Genomic DNA, 16,678 nt, shown 5'->3' with positions numbered 1-16,678 from the left:
TCCTCCCCCCCCCCCCCCCATCAAAATACCATCTCATTTTATCCTTTGCAAAAAAATGGAACCCCTTACAGCTTCTCTTTAATGCAAATATTGTAAGAGGTTACTTGTTGCCAGCATTAATATCAGTATTTACCACATCTATATACCTTGTGTATGACATGGATTTCTCCTGCTATCCTATTAGTGAAGTCTTATCACATTTAAATCCAATTATCACTAACTCAAAAAAACAGCCAGCAGTGAATAGCTTTTCTATGTTTTTTAAGGGTAGGAGTATAACTATCACAAGTTCAACTCTATGGTTCTTTTTATGATAATTACGTGCTGACTTCACTCCCAGGACTGTAAGGACGGACTCTCCCCTCTAGCTTAGGTACAGGGGCCCCCAGCATCACCAAAAAGTTATAGTGAACTCTGAAGCCTTGCAGTGAATTTCAGGCTCTGCTCTGTATTGGAGATGCCACGAAGCAAACTTCTGGCAGTCAGAAGAACCTCTGCTTTCAGTAAAATGGCCCACCAGAGTGTGTGGGCACACACACAGTGCTTCAGTTTCATGCCCTGTTCAGTAGCATGTGTAAACTTGGATTTTGTGATATGACTCTGAAACAACTAACACAGCCATGCAAGGAAATAATCCAGTAATAAAGCCATAAGTCTCTGCTGTGGCCTCTGCAGCATTCCTGTCACTGCAGCAGAAAGCAGAGATGGCTTTTCTGGTTCTGGGAGAAATACAACTCCTGACAAATCCTGTGTCGTGTACAAACAACACAAAACATTTATGAAATGTGAGGTTCTTCTTTTTCGTAATGTATTTAGAACACATTCTCTGCTCACACCTTCCAGAAACATACCGGACAAGCCTGCTGCAGCTTAATAAGCTGGTTCCTTTGCTCCCTGCTTTTTGTATTTCAACAGGCTTTCCCAGATGCCACTCTCAGCTGAAAGAGACAGGCTCTTTCTACATTTAGCAAACAAGAATGTAAACACTCTACAGTTTAACAAACTAAAACCGTGTCATGAACTAGAGGTCTTCCCCTCCTCCCCAGCCTCACCAAGCAAGCATTTCAAATGGCCTTTAAGCAAGTATTTAAACTTCTTTAAAGGCAACATTGCCAAAAATAAAATCAAAGTGGCTCTAATTCTATCTATCTTCATGCCTACTATTAAATATGGAAATATGCTGGGACTCATTAACTGACAGGCAGTCCTATTCTCATTTCAGTCCCACAAAAATCTGTTGAGTTTTTCCAGTCTCGAAGAACAGTAAAATAAAGACAGATTTTGTTTAGCAAAATGTGTGTACATATTTTGAAACATTCGTAGCAAATACAGGAAAATATAGAATCCTCACAGATGATGAATTGCAATTATTTTGCTAAGAGCTATGAGGTCAGGTGGCCAGAGTTTTCCAGAAAGTTATTATGTGAACAAATAGATACACTTTGTGTTGACTCAGAGTTTGATCAGAGCTATTAGTCCTCCTGGTGAACAGAGGCAGTTCTTTGCCATCCAGGAGCAAATGCCTTACCTGATTCTTCCCGAAGTGTTAGGAATAAAAAACCTGTTTGCAGTGTTTTTTTTCTTCAGTGGCCGAAATCCTAACTCTGCATAGTTTGTACAGCTAGAAACTACTCTGTCTTATTCCAGTAGTGGACCAATGTAGTTCCAACTGGAATTAATTCACTGTGTTGAAACGATAACATGTTGATAAGGCTTACATTATCTAAATAAGCCACTTTGTATATTTTAATGTGAGGTAAATGGATATTGCTGAATATCCAAAGGGACAAGACAGAGCTAGGGAGAACATTGAGCCATTTAAGGCAAAGAAAAGTCAGCCAGGAGTACCTATGCCATACCTTTAGTAGCAAAATGTCCTCATTTTCAGCAGGTGGATAAGCCTGACTCTGAGCTGAACCAACCATCACTTCTGGTTCATGATGTCTCTCTTTCCTTTCCCCTGGTCACGCAGGGTGTGGAAGGCATAGAAATCTGTGGTAAATTGGCAATACAGAAAGTCCAGGTGAGCTCTTGCTAAGCAGGAGCTTCCCCCAGGAGCTTGAATATGGTGAAGATTTTGACAAAAAAATTATTCCACATGTAAACAAAGTCTGCTGCTTATTTAAGAACATTTTTAAAAAAGCTGAATATGGATGAATCTTAGGGGAGAACAATCAAGAACAGTATATTTTCCAGGGTGAAAAGGGGGCGGCTCTAATACTTATTTAGCAATATTCTTTACTGACAATATCAGGTTTCAACAACTGACTAGAAGCAATGGGTTTAGCACCCTTTAAGCATAAAAGTGTCAGGGCCACTCTATTTTAAGGAATCACAAAGGATGCCCAGAAACACAAAGCTTGTTTCTTAATCTATGAAGACATACTTGGGAGTAGACCGAGCTAGATGCAGAGAAATATCAAACCACCATATAAAGGCAAAGAAAATCTATTGTAATCACTGGCTAAGTTAAAGCTGCATTTATAAGAAGCACATCCACTCAGCCAACAGAAGCTGGCGACTATGTGTGTGCAGCTAGTTTTTCCAAAACAAGGCCAAAGAAAAAATGAGTCTGTTTATTCTGGCATCAAGACACTCACTCCAGCTAAAAGCTCAGCAATGTTTGCTCTAGGTCCAGAATTATCTTTGTAATTCACTAAGTGCATTATCATTTCTTTCAGATACATGCACATTCTTAAATAATAATTTGCATCCAGAGGTATTGTTTTTGAGGAAGGCTAGTTTTGATGAAGTTACCTGATTACTCAGCAAGCAACAGGGCACCTTCTGCAATTCTCCACTGTCTGGTGTCCTTCAGTATCAAGAGCTTTTACTAAAGCCCTACATTGCTGCCACTTTTTCATAAGGGGAAACTGAAGCCTAGGGAGATTATCTGATTTACTGTAGGGTCAGTCATTTCCAATTTTGTTGCAGCCTTGTATGTGACAACATACCACAACTCCCAGGTAAAGGCTTTCCAAACAGAGCTGTAACAAAGTATACCAATGTTTGCAAATGTAGTGTGCCACACACCAATGATGTAGGTCAGAGAATGAGCTGGCAACACTAAGCCCAAAAGAAGAAAAAAAATCATGTTTACCTTACTAGAGAAAGATCTGTGTCTGCCTCCATTTATGCAGGTGTTACCTGAAGGAGTTACTTGGGAACTGCAATGAGAAGGGCTTTGAGATGAGGAGAGAGTCACTGGAGCTTTGGGAAAGACCACAGGAAAGTGACTGGAATATCACTGGAGTTGGAATGAACCCCTGGGGAAGGGACTGAGCTAAAGGGGTCCCCATGTTCTACCAAGGGGGTGTGGGTGCTGGGGCTGACACCTGCGTGAGGAGCTGTGGGTCTGCTCACCAGCCACACAGGAGCTGGGCAGGTCAGTGGGATGCTGGTGAGGCTGCCTGAACCTGGACTAGCATCAGCTGTGGTCCCGCTGGGTGCAGCTCAGTGCCCCCAGGTTCGGGTGGGCTGCTGCTGCTGCTAGCAGTCTCCTGGTTAGCAGGGAGGGGTAGTGTGGAGCCCCCCAGAGCCACACCCTGTGTCCCACACGTCCTGCTTGCTCTTGCTCCCCAGGCCCCGCGGACTGTGCCTGGGTGCCAGCTGCTGCCTGCTCTAGGTCACACAAAAGCCCTGGTACAGAGCCAGGTGCTGAGTCCAAGTCTCTGGAGCTTCAAGCCAGTGCTTCATCACAAACCCGCTTTAATTTCCTGTCAAATTGCTTGCTCTTACTCTCCAAGGTGTATGTATGCCTGTGAACAGAAGAAAAGAGCAATAAAAAAATCCAAAGAAACTTAAAAACTGTAATTACTTCATGGAAAAATCTCACAGAATACAAAAAGAACTCAGAATTTTATAGAAACAGAATCCCACAGAAATGATAATAAGAACTCTGCCAGAATTTTATTAAGAATTCTTACTTGTTCTTTCCATTCAGACCTGTATTCCTGCTAGAGAGTTCTGCAGCAAGCCTGAAGGGTCCAGTTATAAAGCATTAAATTATCATTTGGACCCCACATAAAGATTGCCAGGGAAATAATTTCCTTCTGCAGATCAACAATTTCATACTTGAATGAGAGAGAGTTCACCTTTAGCAAAGTTCACTGTGATTGTTACAACTGAACACTCCTGTGAAACATAGTGTTTTACCACCTTACAAATGCACTTCAGTGAAGTACGGCAAGATGGCAAAGATTATTACCTTAGAAACTTTAGGTGCTTGCCCATTAAACACACCTTAAAATAAACATTATCCAGGATACCCACGCAACTGATATATTGTGAATGTATGTGCATTTTCATACTCAGTGCCCCCATATTTTTTTCTCATAGCACGAAATTACTTACATTCAGAGCTAGATTTGTATCTTTATTCGTATAAGTGCCAGCTGCAGTGGAAGTATTAAGGGTATTAGTAGCAAACTCTCAATCCGAAAACACCAGTGAATTTAAAATGTGGGTTTTAAATAGATAGATGCCCTACAAGCTTTGGCCAATATGGCCACGTACAACGTGTGGTTGCTGGAAAGGACTTTGGCTTCTCAGTGGTCCACAAGAGACACCTCTCTCAGAGAAGGCAGAGTTTAAAAAGTTATCAGAGCCTGAGCCCGAAGTACAGTATCATTTTGCAAATTTTATTATCCAGACTTATCATGCATGTATCAGTTTTGAATTTAATCTCTGCATTAACTGACTTTCCCCCAGAGCATGTACCCTGCCAGGAAGATGTATTTTCATTACCTACCTATTTGATTTTTATAATACTAATCCTGAGGCAAGCCTGAAAAAACAGAACAGCAGTTAGATCCCCATGTGGGTTGTTGTGGAGGTTGGAAAAGGGCTTAGGAAAGAGTAGTTTAGCACCAGATACACAGCTTTCATATCAGATACATTAGCAAGTCAGCTGCGATGACCAGCCTTAGGGAAACAGGACAGGCCTTGCTAATGAAATCCTTGCATAGTTACTGGTATATCCAAGACCTTGCAATTTGCATGAAATGCTGCCTCTTGCCATAGGCTGCTCAAGATGCTGATGTTTTTTGCTCCTCAGTGGTAAATTGGCAGCACAGGGATGAGCATGTGCTATGGCTGATGTGGCAGATTAGCCATTTCCAGGTGAGGGTAGTTTTCAGTTTTGAAATGTTTTCTTGGTTGTTTTTTTTTTTTTTTTTTTTTCCTCCTGGCACCTAATAGATGAGTTGCCTCTTGTGTTCTTCTGAAGCCTGTGATCACACTACAGGACTTGAGAACACGCAGGGAAAGAAAAGGGTATTTTGCCTTGTCTGCCATTTTCCTCATTTATCTGTGCTTGCTCCGAAAGTCCTGCTGCTGCAGGGAGAAAAAGAATGTGTACCCCAGTGAGTGGGCTCAGCCAAATACACTGTTCTCATGGGAGGCTCAGCAGTAGTTGCTGTCAAACTAATGTGAGTCTAAATTCACATAGTGCAAAAATTTAGGTAAAAAGAACATAAAATCTGATTTGTTTCACTTCATTCCCCAACTCTTTGTAAGCTGTTGTGCTAGCCCTTGAGAGAGGTGTCTGCGGTAACTTGTGACAGTGAGAATATTGGACAGGTGCTTCAAGAAAAGTCTGAAATAGCATTTTCATTTACCTGAGGCATGCCTGGTGATTGCCAGGTCATGCTAACAGACTAATTGCAGAGCCTTATTACCTAGAGGGCAGGCTGGTGGCCTTGGCACAAGAGATTGTTCCTTCAGCTGCAAATCCAATCCGGCTCACAAATAGGCTTTGAGTCCAGCCTGGAGCAGTGATTGTGGGTCAGCCTCAGCCCCTTCCCTTGCAGGCTGTTGCTAGAAGAGTCAGAGGAGTGCAGCAGCACTGCCAAAGGAGCAGCCTGTGGGATGGGGACTGAAGGCACAGCCCTCTGCCAGGAGAAAGCCCCTGCTGATGGACCAGACCACCTACAGGGCCAGAAGGGACAGGGAAGACAGAGTCCACAAACCCATCTTCATATAATTGGTGCCAGAGATACCAGACTACTCTGTACCATAAGCACTTTGATGTCTATAATGCAAAAATATCAGTGTTAAGTGGAATCTCTACTGTGTTTCAAGAATGCATTAAATGTACTTAAAAGGCGAGGTGATTAGGTAGTGAATTGGTCTTAGATAAAGGAAAAGAAAACATTTGGCAGCAATTTAAAAATTTATAGTGCAAGACAGGATATATTTCTGTAGATGAAATCCCTTTAAGAGTTCTTAAACACAGAATTTTTTCTTTTTTTCCATCTCAACTGTCAACAGTCTTTGGAGCAAACACTCCTTCACATTAGAATGATTATTTAATATGGAGATAATAGCTTGGGTTGGATTCTTGTCCATCCTGAACTCACACCTTTAGGACAGAGGATGGCCCTGCCTGTTTAAATAGCTGTCTTTCTGCTAGGGGTGTGAATCACAGCTTTTGGAGCTGACAATACACATGACCTGAGCAAGCCTCCCGCATGAACTTCATGTCAACATATCAACAGCAGTTCTTGCTTTAGGTAGAGCTAAAGTTCTTCAATGAATTTAGAGGACAACTGGCAAACACCTAACCTATTAAAAAAGAGAGAAAAAGAGCAACAGACTAAATGAATAGCAGACAAAAATCCAACTACTTCAGAATTAATAAAACCAAATAATTCAAGAAGTCGTCTTGATTTGTATTAGAAGTATTTACAAAACATGATTTTGATGAAGTTAAAGGAGAAGAATTATAAAAGCCCATGCTGAGATACAAACACATACCTGCAGAAATTGCAAAGGTTACACATTCTGGACATTGATCTCCTTTATTAATTTAGCCTTACTGTTTCAAACTTTAAACATTCAGGGGTGGTCAATAGTTTTGGAAGGTAGTGTTTGTATGGGAGCTATGGTCTGCAGATCAGTGACTGGGTCTGTGTACTCTGAAGCAGCCACATCCTCAGGGGAATTGCACAGAAGGCAGGGATGCAGAGTTCGTCTTAGGGAATGGTCAAACTCACCTCAGGCGTAATTAATTTCACCTGGAGCTAATGGAATTATATGAGAAAGGGATTAGGCACAATTGAGCCTAAACATAGAACTGAAGCAGCTAATTTATGATACTATTAACTCTTACTGAATATAATGTATGTTAAAAAGTTTAAATATATGCTGCATAAATACTCATGAGAAACAGGCACACAATTGCTCATGCTGGATTTATTTTTTCTGTTATGATTTTTCTCCCTAGTACATTCAGGAACACAGTGTTCCTGAAGCTGATTATGATCTCTCCCCTCAGAATGGAGATTTGTAAGAGCAGTTCAATCTATTTTACTTGTCTTGACAAAAATAATTTCAATAAAGAATGAGAGTTCACTCGAAAAAGATGCATAATGTTCAGTGTAGTAGTACATCAAGGCAGGGGGGAAACCTACGGGAACCCTAATTACCTTCTGATACTTGAAAACAAACACCTCCTCAGATAAAATTGAGGGTATTTGTGTTTCAAGAATATTCTGAGAAGTAACTTAATAATAAAGCAATTTAGGAACACTTAGAAGGGATAATAGCCTTACCTGTTTTCTGGTGTTCTATGCTTTGGGTGTAAACACTCGCAAAGCACCAAAGCTTGATAAAGGGAGAAAATATTAGAGATTAAAAAATGTCTTTTCATTTTGCAGATTGCAATTCTGTATAGAAGGTTATGATTTTCATAAATAAGGAAAGAATGATCAAGTTGTTAAGTTTGGGGAATATATTTTGTAAACTAGTGAGCATATAAATAATTAGATTACAGTCTTTGCCAATCAGGTTGTCAAATGGAAATTTCTACAGTCAAAACTTGAGTTCTACATTGATGTCATTTTTACAAGTTGGCAAATGTGGGATTCATCCAGAGCCCGCTGAAATCAGTAAGCATTTCCATGGGTTTGAATAAGGACTTTAACACGATGTGCTTCATAAAGCAAATGACACAGAATTCTCAACACCTATCTCAGCAAAACTGCTTGGAGCTTTACAGTCAAAATGGATTTTCAGCTTAGAAAGCATGTTAAAAATTCCAAGTTTCATGGACATTCCAAATGCATATTTTTCAACGCAGTATTCTGCAAAACTGTCTATATTTCACTTATCTACATTAAAAAAAAAAACAAAACAAAACCAAAAAACCAAAACAACCAAAACACATCAGCTAATAAATAGAACAGGGAACGAGATGTCAGGAAACCCAGATTAGGTTCCATTCTCTATGTGATTTTTTTTGCAAAATGCTCTGTTCTTCTGTAATGAAAATAATTACAAAATGCCATAGGCATGCTCTCCTCCAGCACTTGAATTGTGAAGTTCTTTTCTACTAACAAAGTCTGCAAAAACTGTACACCAATCCAAAAAATTAACTTCTTTCTTCCATTATCTGCAATCCAGAAAAGACTTTTGCAGAAGAAATGGCCAAAGAAAGCATTCATAAGCATCAATTAGCTGGTATGGCTTCTGCAAACACCCACTAAAAAATTATATTTACAGATGCCTTCATACGCTAGAGAAGCAGAAATTTTAGGATGCTTTAAATTGTGCTTGTTCACACAGAATTACTATACACAGTGTGGGATGTGGACTGAAAAATTGAAATGTAGCAGTAAGAATTGGTGATAATGTCTCTTGCTTTCACACGAGAAAATGCTTGCAAATAAACTGGCACCAGGAAATAAACTCCACAGCTGATGTGAAGAGCAGTTGAGTGCAGGACCCAGAGGTTCCCTGCCTGCTCCACTTAGTGGCTATCCAGCTCAAAGTCCAACTCTACACCAGTCCTCCACAGAGAGAAGGCAGTTTCCCCAGAGAAAATAATCCCTTCAGTGATTGAGAGACCAGGCAAGGCGCTGTTCAAAGGTTTATGACGCTATATAAACAGCTCAGCACAGCCCAAGGATTGTACTGTTGTTGATATTACAATAAAATGTCATTTTGTGAGTACAATAATAACAAAGAAGTTAGTGCTGTGCAATAACTCAACGATCTATCATTACAGCTTTCACAATATTCTCTATTTTTAGCCAGTAAGGTCTTTCTGCTTTGTTATTTTTACACAGTGCTCAGGAAAATCTGAGACGTGAAGAATGATGGTATTTTAATTATTAGACTTACCAACTTTGTAGAACGCTGTCTTGTTCTCGGCCCCTCCTGCCCTCCTCTTAGGTAAAATCTGCCTTGCAAGCAGGAGGGACTCCCAACTATGGTAAATATTTTGATTTAGCCATCAGACCAAAATATTTTCTGAGAACAGGCCCACTCTGGCTGATGCAAACCACAGATTTAGGAGCTCCTGGGCTATGGGCAACACGAAGTTCAAATCCTGCCCTTGGAAGACTTGAATGCCAGTACCCCCCATCGCCAATAAATGATCTGACCACATGGGTGTTAAATGGAAAGGATTGAAAGGCACGACACCTCCCTAATTTTGTAAATAAAATTATTTCTCCCCACAAAGTTCATGATGTGAAATAAGCTGTTAAATTTTTATCAGCAGTTTTGGAGCAAGCAAGACTTCAGGTAGGTTCTGAAGGCCCAAGGAGGATTGCTATAGATCTGAATTACTTTAATAAGCAAAACTCTGTGACTTTATTTTATGCATGCTCTATTTATAAAATGTAATTTCTGATGTATATTATTTTATCTTGCCGCAATACTCAGACACATTTACTATAAAACTAAGTCATTAGTGAAATAAGCACTTACGCTACTGGCTAGATTAATATTGGAAGTAAGGAGTAGTAACAAAGTAGAACATTGCACTAGAGTTACCCCTTGTTTTTTAATTCCCTTCAGCCCAAGCCACCCTAGGCTGTGCTTGTCTGGGAACCCTACCAATAAAAACAACAAAACAAATTCACAAGCCCCCACCCTTCAATACGCAAAAAAAAAAAAAAATCTTTTTTTTCATATATGCAAGTTGCCAACATGTGATTCAGTATTTTCTGTGGTTCACTCTTCACAATCCAAATATGTTAAAAAAAGTAGTTGAGAAAAAAAAAAAAGGGAAGGTTCTTACTCAGTGTTACAAGATGTTACAGACATATAATGCCCAGCATGTACCATCTGCTAGGATAATATGAGACATCTTTATTTAGCTGCTTTGGACTTGTAGTATTTAATAATTGCGATGAAGCTCTAATCTAAGCAATACATTTCCACATTCTTTTTATACCACTGCTTTTAAGTTTGATAAGTTCGGTGAAAAATCCTTTGCCATTACTGACAAAAAGCTCTAAGGTAGTAATTGCTGCAGATGTCTTGTATTTTAATATGTCATAATTAAGATAAACAAAGCTATGATATCAACGTTTCACATTTCTGAATCTGCCTTGATTTAAAAAGCTTTAAAAAGCCACTAACCACTTGGCTAACAACACAGTAGTAGTATCTGATATGTCCAAACCACAAGAACCTCCTGCTTACCATTTTTTCCTTCAACCTCCTAGCTGAAAAGACACTGGAGTGCAAATGGAGTGAAGTCATCACAGAGATACCTACATGCATGTAATTAAAGAAGAATTCTAGTTGCAGAAATTTAGCACAGCAGGTTTTTGCATTTACAGCATTTTCAGGACAGCTGTATGCCTACGTACTAAGAAGGATGAACAACTGAAACTAAAAGATGAAAATAGATCCCATTCCCCTCCTCCCCCCCAATTATTTTCTTCAAAAGAAGTGACTGGTATTTGACCTACTAATTCTATCGCTTTGGTAATAAACCTAAATTCCAAATTTATTTGGAATCACCTTAATTTCTAGCAAAAACTGTTTGAACAAAGTTGGGAAATCAACCATGGAATACAGAGGGAAGATACTCAGTGAACTTCAGCTGGGTTCTGGGCTTCACTGGCTGGCTGACATTAACAAGTGGTAATGACCAAAAAGTGGGAACCATTTAGAGAGCTGAAGGGAAGGGCTGCAGCCTCTACGAGCACACAGCCAAGCTGCAACACCTTGGCACAGAGCTGGCTCTAGCTGAGCAACACCAAGATCTCACAGTAGTGTTGGAACCAGGCTTGGTTAAAAGTGGGTCCATCTAGACAGACTTGAGATAGCTATTGTCAATTCTTTAGCTTTCTGCATATTGTCAAATAAGGCAGGATTCCGTATGGCCCAAGACAAGTCTCAGTTTCCTTTCTCATCTCTTTAGTAGAGCTCAATTGCTCAAATTAAATCTGATTTCTGACAATGTGAAAGCATGTGAAACCCATCACGAGTAGAAATTAGGTAAGCATGGACTATGACAAGATTGTCAGGAAAAAAAGGCAAATACCTCCAAGGTAATTCAAATAAGCTATTCACAAAAAAAAAAAAAAAAAAGAAAAAAAGAAAAAAAAAAAGGAAGAGGAGGTCAAATTACAGTAACTGATCTGGAACTCCTAGTGTTATCCCACAGGGCATTCTCACCCAGACAGGTTGGCTTCAATATATAGCCTCTGTGCAGTGCCACAGAAGGGAGAGCTGAAGCGCAGTCACTCTGTGCTTCCCCCTGCCAGCACTGCTATTGCTATTGTTTCTAACCACTTTTTCGTGATTGTTTTTAAAAGGTGAAGATACCTTTCTAAGTTGCACTCTATACACACAACTCATCATCCCTTCTTGGCAGCTTTATCTATGTGTCCTTCATTAATATTAGAATCACTTTGACTTATGAAAATGTGCTGCAACTAGAGGATTGACATTGCATGTAGCTAGGATAAGGACTGACAAGAGAGCTAGACAAATAATTAATCTATGGTAAGTGACAACTCAGTTCTAAAATGGTTGTTAAATTCCCCTAAGTTATCCTGTGTCTTGAGAAAAGACAAAATAATAGCTGAGGTTCTCTAATCCAGGGAAACTCAAAGTGGAAGTTTCCATTTCTTGATCATTCTACAATTACATACCCATTTTATTATGAATGACAGCAGATGTTGAACATAGTGAAAGGCAGCATCACTCTGCAAAGAATGTAGATTGTTGCTGTAAGTAAAAACAGGAGAAAAGAGCTAGGGGTTTATTTTGCTACATGAAAGTAGTCATTTCCTCTTTATGGTACACCTACAAGTATAAGAATGCTAACTGAATGCATGATTAAGCACAGCGCCCATGCTCATGTCATATATAATTAATAAGCTCTACCAATAAAGTCAGCAACAAAGTGAGAAGAAAGTAAAAGGCAGAAGATAAACTGAAAATATCTTTGCACCATAAAATATAAAAGCCTTGATGCATCAGTTGGTGCCCTGGAGACAAGGAAAGGAATCCCAAGAAGTTAATTTCTTTCTTTTGAGTAACAATATGAGAAATGACGCAAGCAAATATACCGTCAGGTTTACAGCTGCAGGCTACCCATTGCAAACGGTTACACACCACAACCACACACAGCTACAGCTAGACAATGGGGATGGGAAACAAAGCAAAGAGCTCCAAAAATGCCAACACTATCACTTTAATATAAAAACAATCTTATTGCATCTCTCACACTTTGGTTACATGATTGAAATAGTTTACATAAAAAACAGGAGCTGAGGAATAGAAGACAGCTCTCAGCATAACTGATTTGATGCTGCCTGAAAAACTTTGATTACAGAATGAGGTTTAACACTTAAAATCAATATAGGAAAAGAAAACTTCTAAACTAATTTTATTGAGGTTTTAGTTCTGTATGTGTGGGTTCTTGGACAACACTATAGACTATTGAAGAAATTATCTTACTTTTTAAAATGAAGAATTCATGGGTATTCTATATTTCAGTATAATAAATCAATCAATCAATTTGTAAACATGTGAAACCTATCACTGGTAGAAACCGGGTGAGCATGGTCTAGGAAATGTACAATACGAAAGCAAACATCCCCTAGGTAATTCAAACACAGTTTGGTCATAATACCCCAGGAGATTTCAGCCCCTATCTGGCAACTAACAGAGCCAAGTAAGAAATTATTAACTTGGAATCATTTTCATAGATTTACAGTAACCTCCAGTAGCATGTGCTACTCGAAAGATGTTTTTCACCTTCCAGAATGTGTCCTTTAAGATAATAGCTCAATGCATTTCAATCAAAATGCAGGAATATGATATTGAATAGATTTTGAATCCTAAACCAAACCACCCAAACCAAAATGCAATAGGGTTGCTTATACACAAGAAGAACAAATGTATGCTATTACTTTAAAAGCTTCAGTTTGATGAATGCCAAGTGATTTCCATGCTTGAAAAGCTTCTCTTTCACTGTAAAAATCTCCAGAAAAGCTAGAATTCTGAGAGAAAAGTGAAGGAGAACATTTAATGGATTTCAGTACAATTAGACAATACAGCAAGTTGCATACAGCAGTGCACCAGGGAAAATACTGTAGTTTACTCAAGTTTTAGGTTTATCTAAGATGGTGATTGAATTAAAGTAATCTCAATTCTTAATCTAAGATATTAGCCAGTAGAAAAAATTAAACCTCATCAGTTAGGGGAGTGAAACTGGAATTCTATAGAGCTACTGTATAAGAACGGTTTTTCTCTTCCACTACTAACCAAGTTTTTCCTGTGCTCATCTCTATTTTATGTAGGTCACATTTACCTGCCATGATTCATTTTTCTATTAATGAAGTGAAATGCTTAAGAAGGAATATGATGCATATATTATCACAGAACATGTCTTGCCAGGGAATTTTAAAGTCTGAGCAGGATCCACACTGGAATCCAGAAAGATTTTGGAAAAGATTACCCTGTAGAGTAGATGAGTGAGATGCCAAAATCAAGTGCTCTCTCAGCACACTGTGGCATGGTACTGGCCCATCTACCCATTCCTTCCTACTAATTAAAGCCAACTATTAAAACCCCCAAGCAGTAGACCTGCTGCCAACCACAGCCCTTGAAAATAAGGTGTGTGAGGTTATGTAATATCACTAGAAAAACAACCAAACCCAAGACCCAGATGTTTTGAGTTTAAATCACACTGTTTTCAAAAAGACTACTTTGGCTACCTTATATCCAGAGGGATTGATTTTCCAGAGGACAAACGACAGTTCCTGCCCACCACAGTATTGTTATAGACACAAAATGAGCAGCAAAACAAATGAACATTCTAGCCCTCTGCTAGAGCAAAGGAATTGATTGTACACCGAGCAAACTCACACATCGACAAGATGGTTTAAATAACTTGCACAGTTTGTAACAGTTTTGTTCTGATAATGCCTACAGAGACCTGCAGAAGCTGGATTGTTATTATCCAGAATGTGATAGTAGCCAGAGGTGCTAGTATAAAGATACCGAGGACTGGGAGAACAGGTGCATTTCTGCTGGGGAATATGAAAGCATTCTATAGAGTTAAAACACCATATAAACAAGAAGCCCATAAATGAAACCTGACCATCACACGTCTAGGCAATGCAGAACAACTCTCATGGGAAGAAAACATTTCATCAGAAAATAAGTCTATTCATCACTCACTACAAATATCAAATAAAAATTAAGGCCAAAAAGAAAAATGGTAAATGAAGCCTTGCTGTGGTAGAACATAGAATTCCTGAAACGTGCAACAAAACCAGTAATGTATATATCCTTTTATTACACACATAGGTATTATTTAACACTAGTACTGTGGAAGAGTGCAGAACTGAACTTGTTAGGTGCTACCCAGCTTACACAAACTTCTCCTCCCACCATTCCAAATTTTAATGAGCAACTGATCTACCAGATCCTCAAAAAAATTCTCTGCATCTTCCCTGATCTCCAAGTTCTTCCCTAAATGTAGTCTGGAGAAGAAGGTATTTTTGACTCAAATATGCATTCTACAGTTATGAATCCACTAACTATATCAAACTTTAATAACCCTTGCCATACCTGTTCCCCTGTTATATTCTACATAAAGCCATTGGGGTTTAAAGACTTTAATAAGAAATTAATTAACAATTTGAAAGGTGTAGATCTCTGGGGGACTACTTTTGCTCGTTAGCAACAAAACCCACCTGACTATGAATTAGAACATTTTTAATGTAAGCGAAACAGCTGTAGCAGTCAAACCATCCCATTATTATTTTCCTAGCCACCACGAATCTGTAAAAGCACAAGGAACTTTAACAACAAATACAACAGCACAGACCCTGAAGAAAAATAAATCCAAACAGAATGGAAAATTACTCGACCCAAACAAAAAAACAATTTTATTGGAAGAGGACTAGGTGCTCTAGGCAGAAAAACACATGCTCTAACACTCTGCCAGTTAGGACATGAAAAAAGAGGCTTTGAGAGACCTTTAAGATACTTAAGTATTTTCAGAGAAGGATTCTTAAAGAATATTAAATATTAAAGACCACAGCTATGAAATATAACAACAGATACAGCACTTACTTTTCAAGCAAGTCAACCAGTGCCACCATCAACTACAGCTACAGAGAACGGAACTCACCACTTTTGGAAAAAAAACCCAAACAAGCCAACAAACAAAAAACCCAAAAGGTAATACTGCATTTCAGTTTTAAGACCCAGAACCAGCTGTCTGATCCCTGGTTGGAACAGGACAAGGCAAGGTTTTCTAACCTCTTTCCAAATATCAGTCTTGAGGCTATTGACTGTTCAGAGATCAATAGCAATCAATTTCCTCTCTTTGAGGCTTTGGCAGAGTCTCTTCTTGATCCCAACAACACATTAGGGAAGTCTTCATGGAAAAAGACACATTTTCACAATCAAATGCTAGACAGAAGCAACTGCTTCAATCCTCTATATCTGTTTACTAGAAGCCAATTTATATTTGCTGATTTTGTGAATCTGAAATTACTTGTGATACCCATTTATAAAATACAACTTTTTTCTTCATTATTTGTAATTATAAAATCTACTGTTAGTTAAGAGGAGAGTCTGACATCCAATTAAGTGGTTTCAATCCTCATCTTTGCTGCCATCTGTAGGTAACTTGAGTGGTAGAAAGGAGACAAGAAGCAAGTTTGAATCTGGTCAGACACTAGTCCTGTGACCATGACCGGTAACCATAAGCAAGCGTGATGATGTTCTTGTTACCTGCCCCTTCCAACTGTAACTTTAAAATTGGTCAGAAAAAAAATCATACAATAGCTTGCCTTTGTCTCTCCTTGTACCTCAAAGATAATCTTGCAATTAATTTAAAAAAGAAAAAAATTAGGTTAAAAAATAGGGAAAATTAAGCTGAGGATCCATGCTGTGTTACATCATTATTACATCACAGTATTTTAAAATTCTATAGAGTTATATGAAAATTACTGGAACACCTGTAATTTTCACTATAAATATGAAATATACCTCTAGGTGTATATCTGGTAGTTGAAACTCAGTTTCTTTTTCAGTGACCCATGCAATGTTTTAGCAGAACTGTTATTGTAAAAAACAAACTTTTCAAAAGAAAACTAAGACAAAAACAGGGAGGTTGATCATATTTTGAAACTTATTATAATCAGTTTTGGAAATATGAAATTAAACAGGTGAGTCCAGAAATGGAAATATTTTATTTAATGACTGCACAATTTTAATACATAAAAATAAATACTTAGTAATGAACAAGTTTATACAAACTGGATTTCTTTTGTACGTTACAAAACAATGATGGAGATAAAAAAAAGACTTTCTGGATTACAGGGCAAGACAAAAGAACAATAAAACATCATTGAGGAAAAGTTTTTACATGATCAGATGCTTATTTCATAAACACAGTGCAATGCTT

This window comes from Merops nubicus, unplaced genomic scaffold, assembly GCF_000691845.1.
Source record: "Merops nubicus isolate BGI_N331 unplaced genomic scaffold, ASM69184v1 scaffold36096, whole genome shotgun sequence".
Classification (NCBI taxonomy): domain Eukaryota; kingdom Metazoa; phylum Chordata; class Aves; order Coraciiformes; family Meropidae; genus Merops; species Merops nubicus.
Note: the sequence above shows the minus strand (reverse complement) of the source record.